Source organism: Hyaena hyaena, unplaced genomic scaffold, assembly GCF_003009895.1.
Source record: "Hyaena hyaena isolate Hyena2069 unplaced genomic scaffold, ASM300989v1 scaffold_657, whole genome shotgun sequence".
Classification (NCBI taxonomy): Eukaryota; Metazoa; Chordata; class Mammalia; order Carnivora; family Hyaenidae; genus Hyaena; species Hyaena hyaena.
Window position 1 is genome coordinate 180540 of NW_024081290.1, and position 12289 is coordinate 192828.

The 12289-nt window shown below is 33.8% G+C and overlaps 1 long non-coding RNA gene across 1 annotated transcript in view; it reads left to right on the plus strand.

The window, feature by feature from the left end:
- Positions 1-12289, plus strand: part of LOC120219973 — a 34149-nt gene that overhangs the window by 17194 nt on the left and 4666 nt on the right. Inside the window, exon 3 of the long non-coding RNA XR_005525424.1 lies at positions 6256-6303. This is a non-coding gene — a long non-coding RNA (uncharacterized LOC120219973). The remainder of the gene's footprint in view (positions 1-6255; positions 6304-12289) is intronic.

The following is a 12289-nucleotide window of genomic DNA, read 5'->3' on the forward strand; positions in this document are numbered from 1 at the left end:
TGGGGAAAGGAGACACAGAATCTGAAACAGGCTCCAGGCTCTGAGCTGTCAGCACAGAACCTGATGTGGGACTCAAACTCAGAAACAGTGAGATTGTGACCTGAATCGAAGTCGGACGCTTACACAACTGAGCCATCCAAGCACCCCAGAAGACTTCATTTTTGAGGGGAGGATGGAACTAAAGAAGTTTAAAAATTATTCAGAAAACCAGAGCATATCCAATGTAGAATATTACGTTAAGATATCACAAGTACTTACCAAGCATAATGGAAATGGAAGAGAAATCAAGGCAAATAGGATACAGAAATCCAAAGAAAAATTAATCAAATTTCACTCAACTATGGCTTCTCTTGTAAATTATCACGGGTTTGATGGCTTACCAAAACATTACTTTATTCAATATTTCTGAAAGCCAGAGGTCTAAAATCAGTAAGCATCACTAGGCTGAAATCAGGGTTTAGTAGAACCAGGCTTTCTCCAGAGGGTCTAGGGCAGAATCTGTTTCTTGATTGTTCCAGTGTTTGGTAACTGCTAACATTCCTTGGCTTGTGGTCTTATCATTAAAATCTCTGCCTCCCCATTAAATTACCTTATCCTTTTCTTTTGTATATAATATTCCTTTGCCCCTCTCTCATAAGCACACATGTAATGGCATTTATACCTACCCAGTATAAGTATAAAATCTCAAGATTCTTGAGATTTACAAAAATTTCAAGATTTTTAACTTAATTCTATCCACCTAGACCCTTTTTCAATATAAAGTAACATTTACAGATTCCAGGGATTATGAGCTTATATCTTGGGGAGTCATTAATCTCACTGCATACAAGTAGAATCATCAGTTATTACAGTAAAAATGCTACAAAACAAACCAGAACCAAAAGCTCAGCTACTGTGTTTCAGCTAACTCCATCTGGATTCAGCTAGATTAAGATGACACTGGAGTTATTGCCTTCAGGTATGCTCCCTTTGTCTACATAACAAATGGTGAGAACCTCTGGCAGACCCCTTTCCCACACAGTCACAAAACACAACTGCTTGTATTGATAGCCGAGAAAGATACTTTTCTAGAAAAAACAGAACTATGCTGTAGAAAAGACATATAGAACTAGCATTTTGCTATCTCCAATGAAAACCACATCTGTTCAGTTATTATGCATTAAGCCCACCAGTCTATACCCACACAGAGCTTCTAATAATTTAGAACTGTGTTTTGTATGTACATAGGCACATTGATGTAACACAAGTGCCACTCTGGCGCTGTATGTTGATACTGGGGTTGCTGTGCATGTGTGAGGACAATAAACTCTCTACTTTCTGTTCAGTTTTGCTGTTAATCTAAAATTGCTCTGAAAATAAATCTTATTCATTGGAAAAGAATAGGTCCCCAAGAATCTCTAGTCATTTGAATAAGGATTTAATGCAAACACACATTAAGAAAGGAGATCAAATTCAATAAAAACTCAAAAACTATAATGTTCTCATAGAGATAAAAAAGATCCTGTAGCCATGGAAGTATAAATATTATTTTTAACAAGGAACAACTAGAATATGATAAGCTCATGGAAATTTAAAATAATATAGTTAAATTTGGTGAAATGAAATTTTAGAAGATAAAGTAAAATAAAATTTTCACAAACTAAGAGATAAATGGAAAGACAGGGTCAATTTACGGAATTCAGTATTTACCACACTATTTTCACAATGAGAGAATAGAAGGAATATATCTAGCAAAAGAAATTGGAAAGAGGAAATATTCCAATAGAGGACTTTTTTTTTTTGAAAAGACCTATGCCATGCCTCACAAAACAAATAGGGAAAAAAAAGACCTCATGGACTTATTGAGTGCAACCCCAGGAATAGAGGTTGGAAAGTAATATGTCTTGAGGATCATTGAACGAGAGGGAAGAATAGTCTTAGATAATGTATCTAAATCTTTGTGAAGGGTTAGATGTTTCTTCCTCTGAAAGATATTTTTCCCTTGAACTTATGTGAATGTATTCTTGGACAAAAATAACTTCTAACATCCAGGCTTCAAATGACAAGGCAGCGACCAACCATACTCTAATAAATAACAAGTCCTCTCTGAGGAAAGAGACTCCTTGGTCCTTACAGAAGGCAAATGCATTGGAAATCTTCTTGACAGGTGGTGAGGCAGAGAACAGATTCTGTCTGAGAGGGGGATTTCTATGTGATGCAAATCAACATAAAGCAACAAGGAGCAAACTACAAAGATAGTGTCATTGATAGTAATAAATGGAACTCTCATCTTTCCTGAAGTACCTCAGTATTTCAAGCAATTAAGTATTCTTGCTTCGTGTCTTTCTAAACCTTCATTTCCCACTGAATGAACACTAAGGAAAAGTGTATGTTACAATTGCCTTAAAACATCACTATCATTAAATATCACAAATATCAATTTAATGATAAAAATTGCATACATACTATATTGACCTGACTTATTACTAGAAAACTTTCCTCTAGATCCTTCTAGAGACATAAGAATAGCTATTTTTTATAGACAGAATATAAATGGGTTTTTTCTTTCCCCTTATTGATCTTTGTACACCTACTAACTGAAGGAGTAGGCCGAAAGAAGTAGGCAAAAGAAATGGCACATTAGAAACCAAATCACACCATTTGCTATAAGAGTTCCAAATTTAGAGTATATTTTCTGAAAAGAAGGTATATTAAAGCCAACAAACTGTTGGTTACCAGAATGGAGGTTGGTGGAGGATAGATCAAATAGATAATGGGACTTACGGAATGTACTTGTGATGAACACCAGGGTTTGTATCGAAGTGTTGAATCATTATAGTGTACATCATTATAGTGTACACCTGAAACACCTGAAACACCTGAAACACCTAATACTACAGTGTAAACTAACTGGAATTTAAGTAAAAACTTTTAAAAAGAACAAATAATGTACATATGGTGATTACACATCATACTACTGTATTATATAATTGAAAGTTAAGAATATATACTTGAAAGTTGAGAAAATATATATGAAATATCACCAGAAGAAAGAAATAGTAATTACATAAGTGATGGGGGTGTGAGCTGGCACTATGGCAGATTTCATTTTGCAGGAGATAAGTGTATCACATCCACTTGTTATACATCTTAATCTTAAACATTGTCATATGTCAATTATAACTCAATAAAGATAGAAAACTAAAAATAAATAAGCAAATAAATAAATATATAAAGCCAAGAGTCTTGGTGTGAAGATAAGCGTAGTGAGATGTTTACTTGATATTTTATTTATTCAATTACAATATTAAACTTTGAGGGGCCAGTTACTGGCTAGGAGCTGGATTCTATGCTTTGTTCCACTTTCAAAAAATCAAAAAGACCAAAATGTCTATAAATACTTGTGCACTTTTTTAAAACCCAAATGACAAAAAAGTTTAGTGATCATTTTTTCTTTTGAGAAAATTAATGGCAAGTAGTTTAGAGTTTCCGTAGGCCTCTAATATCCACCAAAAGAAAAGTAACATACTATTAGTGAAGTCTTTGAAAGAAGTCTTCAGATCTTTAATATTGCAATTTTAGTTTGCTTTTGGAAGTGAGGTGCCTTTTAAAAGGATTTTTTTTATTATTGCAGAAGAGAAGTAGTAGGAGAATAGCAGAGTGAGACTGACTTGCATTTGAAAGCTAAAATGATATTGCTTTTACTAGTTTACTTTTTGAGAATGAATGATTCAAAAAGAAAATTAGTGTTCTGGATTCTAACTTACTTAATGGAAATGAACGGCCAAATATCTTCCTTGAAATCTAACAGACCTATTTCTATTGAAGATCTTGTAAAAGTTAGCAGGCAGTATGCACATTTATAATCTGAGGTTGTAATTTCATTTCAAGGAAACTGTAAGCAGATATTTTTATTTTTCTCTTAAAGAATTTACAAAGGAAAATAAGTGAATGGGAGATAAAAGTAAGAAAATAAGATGAATTTAATTAACTGGGGGAAAACATCCCTTAATATTTCAAAAATTAGACTCTGGAATTCCATGTCAGTGATGAATCAAGGATCCATAAATAACACTCTATATCACAACTTGAAGAGCCTTTGTTTTCTCTAATCGTTGCATGTATCCTCTTGAAAGAGCAAGAGAGTAATAGAACAAATTTCTTAATAATTCGATTTCCATTTGCGCCGTTAGCTTCGCTATTTTCTACACATCTCTCACTCTGTAGTGTATGTAAAAGAGCTGTCTTCAGTACACTGAAACAATAAGAGGCATATACACGATAATGTAATGTTTCTGTAATGCAGAAGAAAAACTTTTGGGTAATTACATGTGTGAATTCTGATTTTATAATACTGTAAAGTTTTATACATATTGTAAATTATATCTATTGTCTCTTTTTCTTGAGAAAAGAATCTTTTTCTCAAAGAATATTTTTGGCACTTTTTCATTTAAGAATTCATTACAAAACTATAAGGAAAATATACCACGTTCTATTTGTATACATTTTCTTAAGATATTAGTTTTCTCTGTAAAGTTAGGGATAACACCTTAAAAATTATTAGTAAGAATGAAGATACATAGTTTCATTTTAAAAATAACTCTAACAAAATATGGCACTTCAAATATACTTTTACTTCCACCCACAAATTTGTGGAGATGTAAAATAACTTCAAATGGAGACAATATATTACCAAACATGTACTTTTATTAATCTCACTAACCTGATAATCTAAATTTAATGCTAGCAATTTGTATTGTTATTTCAAAATGGCTATTAGTCTATTAATTCATTTACTCAAGAACCATTAAAAACAAATTATATTTACTAGCAGAGACAACTAGGTAAAATAATCTCTTATTTTCCAAAATTTATCAACTAGTGGGAGAGACAGAAAACTATATTTTGAGTTGATAATTACTATGGTAATTATAGTCATGTATTTATACAAGAAAGAGAGGACATATGAGAATAAACAGAAATAAACAAGTTTCTGTGTGTTTGTGTGTGTGTGTGTGTGTGTGTGTGTGTGTGTGTGTGATCTAAAATCAAAGGGATTACTTCATGTCAATTTGACTGAATGCCAATTTTCTCATCCAAACTGGAGTTTCAGCAAGAAGAGGAGGAGAAATATATAAATAAGGTTATCTATTATTAAAATTAGTTCTAGAAACTATTTCTCAAAAAAACCTTCATTACAATTAGATGATTTTGTATATTTTTTCATTGGCTTTTTAAGGTCCTATCAAAATTATGTTTCAGTTTGATTTCTCAACTCAGGATCTTTTTTCTCATGATTGTCTTATGCCCAGATTGAGTTGAATTTTTTTAAACTATAGAGTATTTAATAATACTAAAATGGCAAGGTCGTTTCTCCCTCTTTTACCTCCACTGACTCTCCATTATCTTCACTTTTTTCCTTCTTTCTTCTTCCTCTTCTACTTTCTTCTCTTTCTTTCCCTCAGAAGTGGCAAAACACACACAAAAGGGACAAAGGGGTGAAATATTGGAGGACAAGGTAGATGACCTAAAATTGCTTTTACAGAGATCATCTTTTCCACAAATACTAAATAGTTGCTGTACTACATTAGCTAAAGTTGAAGATTTCTTTTTTACTGATAGTTCATAAAATCACAGAAGTACATATTCTCATAAGTAACATAAGTCTTTCATTTTATAGATGAGAAAAGAGAAGCTCCTAAAATGTAAATGACTTTCTCATTGTCAAAGTGAGTCCCAGTGCTTCAAAAGTTCAGTTGTAGAAATCAAGCCCCTTTATTAAAGAGGATGTAGGAGGCAGGAAAGCAGGTAGCAGATGGCAAGTCTAGAACAGACTATCAGAAGGAATACTCAGATTCTGCTAACTAAACATTTATTTAAGTGTATAAGTTTTTATGTATATGGCCATGCATAAAAATGCAAATAGCTAAATGATTGAAATCACATTTTAAACCATTTGGAATTGTAGAAGCGAATTATTCATATGACCTGGTAACTTTTGTTTCTTTTTGAGCTGCAAGCAGTTCTTTTTCACTAATCACATAGATTATAATATGGATTGAGATGGAAACATTTACTGAACCCGATCAACTTTATGTTTTAGGCAATTTAAAATTCGAATCCCAAAGCTAATCATCTTCTTGTATACCTTCCTTTTAGAGAAATGTTTATTATAGTGGCTGCTTTCCTGTTTAAAAAAAACTAAAAGGCTAAACTTAAGCTTTTACATATTTGTATTTTCAGCAGTAGTTTTTTGTTTCTGTTTTTACTTTCCAGGTGGGTCATCTCTACTTCACCTAGCTCCACTGCAACTCTCTTTCTAAGGTAGATTTTTGCTGTATTTAAATATGCATGTTCTCCTAGGATTGAAAATAAGGAGCATGGTCAGGGCCAGAGCATAATAGAAATTTGCTAGAATGGAGGGTTGGTGCGACTTACCCAGGATGCAGCTGAAACCTTCAGCATTCCCAAGTCATACTGTTATAACAGAGACCCTAACGGCATGTAATATCTTTTTACAGTTACTAATCTAGCCTTTAGAAACAGGTTGACAAATGCATATGACATGTCGCCTCAGGCAGCCTGCAGTGGAATTTACAGAAGCACAAAGGCAGAATTCCCTCCGAGATGAGCGTCTCACCGCAGGTTGGTTACACGACCTCAGCCCATCTGACGCTTCCCTTGTAACTCTCACTGGTGTTGTTATAACCTCAGCTTTGCAGGGCTGAAATGATGGCACACGATTAAAATAATGAGAAATTCATCCCTTTCTGAAAGAACTTGCCTCCCTCTTATTCTGGTTTGATTGTATGCATTTACAAAATACTGTTTTCCATTTTGAAGAAGGAAAATTTTAATGGGTTCCCTAGAATAAGAGCTATCAGAATGGAGACAGAGAGGAATGTACTTTGTTCTTTCAACCCTAAGAATGTATCTTTCAATGCAAGGGTGGACTCAATTTTGGATCCTGAAAAATCATAATATTTGGCAACCCTCCTGTAGCAAAGGCAAAAATTAAAGTATAACATTTATATAGAATGTATAAAAGGAAGCCTTAGAAATAGCTCGTGAAAGAAGAAGGCACAAAGTTAATTTCATGAGCTTCCTAGTAAACCTACTTCTGTTTGGTTGATTATTTAGTCCCTTGGCAAAGTGCCACAAATAATGAGTATATTTTATCATATTGTTTCTTAATTCTGAACCCCGTATTTAATGGAAGTATTCTTTTTATTTTAAATTATAAAGTTTTTAGTGTTCTCAAATTTATTCATTTTGTAATAGCCCTATGAGATACCAGGAGAACCTACATAGCTTATTAACTCTCACATGTTTTTTGCTATAGAAAATACTTAGAGTAGTAAATAATTTCAATAAAACATGAGGAAATACCTGGACGCTTGGGTGGCTTAGTTGGTTAAGTGTCCAGCTCTTGATTTTGGCTCAGGTGAGATATTGATTGTGGTTGGTGAGATCAAGCCACATGGTGAGCTATGCACTGACAGCTTGGATCCTGCCTGGGATTCTCTCCTGCCCAGCCCTCACTCACGTTCTCTCTCAAAATTAAAAGTTTTAATTTTTAAAGTAATGAAGACATGCTAATGTACTTCTTTTGTTAGATTTTTGTAGGAAAGGATACACAATTGTGCTAATAATATTCCAACACATATACTTCCTTTTCATTTTTAGAATAACTAGAAACTTAAAAATTATTTTTCTCCTTAGATATACATATCTCATCTCACAGTTGTTGGCTGAACAAAATAAAGAATGCCTGTTTTTGTTTAAAATAGAAATCTGGAACACTTGACAGCTTCATGCTGCTCAAACCTGAAAGTATGATGAAGGATTTTCCTCTGAGTACTGAAATGTATTATTCACTGAAGATGGATCAGAATTATTGATTATGTTGAGATTTTTTTTTTAAAGTAATCTCCATCTCCATAGTGGGGCTCAAACTCACGACCCTGAGATCATGAGTCATGTGCTGTACTATCTGAGCCAGCCTGCACCCCTGTTGAGATTTGATTGTAGAAAAATGAATCATGCAGTCAGGTCTCTCTGTAACAAGAATGTCTCTAGTGCTACAAATACAAAAGTTCCCTATTAAAAAGCAAAGGAATTCACGACTGTTAAAAAACTAAATCCCATGTTTGAAGGAGAGATTAATTTTTAAGCTACAGTCTCTGTCTTCATTGACTAGTTTCACCTCCCCAAAAGTGAATTAAAAAAATATTTCACATCACTTTAAAAGATATCTATATGATGAAATGGTCATCGTGTATATATTTTAGGCATTAAAAGTTCCCAGATAGTTTTTAGATATTTGTATGGCAGGATATTCTTTTCCTTCAAATGTACTCACATAATCACCTGCATCATAATTACTAGATTGCTAGCTTTCAGGGCCAAGATCTGCTTCCAGCCCAGTGAACTGGAATCACTGGGAGTCAGTCCCATATATCTACATTTAAAAAAAGTAAGATGTCCAGGGATTTTTTTGTATACCAAAGTTTATGAACCATCATAAGAACTATTATCTTATTGCATTTTGTTAGTAAACACTTAAATAATTATTTGAGTTTCTTACATTGGCTATACATATTAAAAAGTGAAATTACCTTTATTTATTAAAAAGTACTTTTACCAGAGTCCTAAAGATATTTGCCAACCCCCATCTTTATATTCTTATACAGTTCTATTTGGCAGATTATTTTGTTCCTTGGCAAAAAGCCTTGAATAGTGAATAGGTTTTTATCATATCCTTTCAGTTCTTAACCCCTTATTTAATGGACCATTCTTTTTAAAATCTTAAAAGTATTAATGTCCTCAAACTCAACTCATTTTATAATGCCTTATGAGATTCCAGAAAAGCTAAATTATCTAAGATTCTTTATGACTGATGAATTTTGATATGGAACTGAAAAAATTATATTTCTTTAGTTTTTCAGGAATGTGACAGATATTTACTTAATGATTCAAGAATTAGGAATATCTCACGACAGGGCGAGTAAATTAATAATATTATCATAGGCAATTTAGTGTCATGATTTCTAGACAATGATTTGTAATATTTGATGCAATCCCCCAAGTTTTGGTAACATAAATTTAACTATGAAATTTATGGGAAAATTTACATTTTGAATGAATTTATATGAACCATTAGTTCCTTTGCCCAAGGATAAACCACAAAGTTATGCATTAGAATGCTATTTCAAAACTCTCTAGGCATGTTCAAAGCTACATGTAAGTAATATATGATTCATAGAATTCAAGCAGAAATATATTTCCTTACCCATCCACGTATTATTAATCTAACCATCCTCCCTGTTTCCCATTTTTGCTTTGGCACATTTAAAGTAAAATTAGATCAAGGATAAAAGTTACCTAAAGGTTATTCAATCACAAATATACATAGATCTGAAACAGAGAGAGATCATTGACCCCCAGGTAGGTCTGTGGTTCACATCCCAAGAGTGAGAAGCAACACTGAATGCTTTCTGACAGTTTTAGCCCAGTGTATTCTGTCCTATTCCGGACCCTGAGCACCCTTCCTTGGCCAGAGTGACTGCTTCTAGAAAGTAATTTTGGATTGAATTAGAGCTTTCTGAGACAGACAAAACATACTTTACAGTAGGCAAATTGAATTTCTCTGGTTCAGTGACTTGCTGTGCCACGGCGCCTCTCAAGAAGACTTTCACATTATTGAGAGCTGGTAGATTTCCTTGTAAAATAGCCACAGGCTGCACGCACATACTACACAGCGGAGTCTTTGTCTGCCATTTTTCTCAGAAATATTTCTATCTTTCTTTCACACACATACAAAACTATTTAAATGAAGCATACAAAGAAATGACATAAACTATTGTCTCCGTCTTTGAGAAGGGTATGTTTCAAGTGGTTACTAATTCATAAAGAGGTCTTGAAGGAAAGGCTTCGCCCAATACGTGGTATTGTGGAAATTCAAAGTATCTTTAATGGAATGAAATGGAAGGATTATTCACTTGCCTCATGTACAACAATAAATGGAGAATTGGAAATGTTTGCAATGATTTGATTAGGAACACTATGTGGTACCAACTGTTGAAGATACTATTTATCCTAACAGTTTGAAAAGAAATGGGTTTCTTCTTTTAAATTTTTCTTTTTGGAACATTCCTAAAAATTATAGGCTGACTTAACTTAAAACAAAGATGTTACTTTACAAATCTTTTTGTTCAAATGAAGCCAGAAATTTCTACTGAGTGTTCAGCATACACAGGTCAAAATACAGGGTTCTTTGGTAGGGAGAGTATCAGAGGAATTCACACCACTCTTAAGAAATAACATCACACATTCCAAGTTTCAAAGTTGACTCAAGAATATTTTTATTATTGGGGCACCCAGGTGGCTCAGTGGGTTAACTGTCTGACTTCGGCTCAGGTCATGATCTCACAGTTTGTGAATTTGACCCCCGCATTGGGCTCTGTGTTGTCAGATTCTGTATCTCCCTTTCTATCTGGGGCCCTCACCTGCTCCTGTTCTGTCTGTATTTCTCAAAAATAAATAAACATTAAAAATAATACTTTTATGATTAACATCATTATACAGAGAAAAAAGTTTCATAGACAAGGCAAACTTATTTTATTCATTCTTCAGTTTTTTTCTTGATATTGTCTTCATTTCCAAAATACTAAATCTTGCTGATTTTGGAGCCATGTTACCCCAGAAGTCAGCTACATACTTTTTTACATGGCATGAAGTGCCACAGTCTAATTTATACTGTTTCCTCCTACACACAATATCATTTTATACATCTAAGGTAAAATTTCATGCTAGGAGAAAAAAATGTCAGGGTCATTAGGCAATGAGGAGCATTCATTCTGACACAAGGAAAAGGTTGCATTTAACCAGAAAATGCAGAGTTCTCTGTGGTAATTCTTCACTCAGAGGTCCCTTGGGTTTAGAGCCCTAGGAACAGATGTGATCTCATGCCTAGCCTAAAGAGAACAGAGCCATGGGCGGAAACACCTCCCTACATCAGTGAGGGCGCTTCTGCCAGAAGCAGATTTCTCACCAGGAGGACCCTAAACTCGTTGCCAAATTAGAATCTGCCTGGTGAGAAGTCACTGGGCGTAAAATCTCCAGTGATTTGGTGCTTGTTCAGTGAGCAAACCAGAAAGCATATGTGAAGAATTCACGAAAGGGCCTGTGTGCATGTGCTGAAGCCACTGGGGACGTCAGGAGGGGGGGATCATGTTGGCTTCTCCTCTGAAAGCATTTTCTCAGCATATGCTATGTTGTAGAAACCTCTGGCAAAGCTAGGATATCTAGAACATATGGGTTGGGAAGGTTGATATTATGTGCTTTTTCCTTTTTCTGTCTCAGTAGTTATGTTTGATTTTGTTTTGTGGGTCAGGACAATAACAAAACCATCTGGTCTCAACTTTTATTTTTTTCTTTTAAAAGTATAAATAAGACATTAAGAAGAAATTTGAAAATAGACCATAATAATGTTTTATAGGTCTAGCAAGACTAAAAAGGGTTCTACAAATAAAAAGATTAAATAAAATAAGATTTATTATAGATATTGTTTAACTCTCATTTTAAAGAAGAAGTAACACAAAATTCAGGATATGTCCTAAATTCTAAAGCACTTTGGTATATCCTACAATTAAAAGCAACATAAAGAATTTAACAGTGATTTATGTAGTCATAAGTTATACCATATAATTCTATGAATACATTTTGGCTACCTAGCTTGTGAGCATCTTAGATGATATTCTGTCAGAAAGAATAGCTTCAACATTTTATTTTGTTCTCTTTTGTTACAGTAGCTTTGAGCTACTTTGAGGTCCCATGCACTGGCTAATTTAACAGCAAAAATTACATTTTTACTGATTTACATATTAATCAGTTACTTAGAATATCCCTGCTGAGAAATATCATCATAGCCACAATATCATTTAAATGGTGTGGTACAAGCAATGGAACAATGGACGAATGCAAAGATACCCTGGAGAATCAATTACAATGAAGGCCTATGAAAAACCGTTTTGTTTTTCATTATTTTATGGAGTTAGGAGAACAATTGATGAGGTAATAAGACCTGAAACATTTCCAGTACTTCACAGGGAAAATTCCGTTGCATCAGAATTACTGAAGAGTTACTAGGTTGGAAACGTTGGTCTCCATGACTGAAAGCTTAGAAGCAGCTTGTGTATCATACGAAACACCTTAGGTAACAGTAGTGATGAGTTGACTAAATTAGTAGTTCAGTTCCACAAGTTTGTTTTCAGAAACAGAATAGTAAATAAAATACTGGGTGACATCA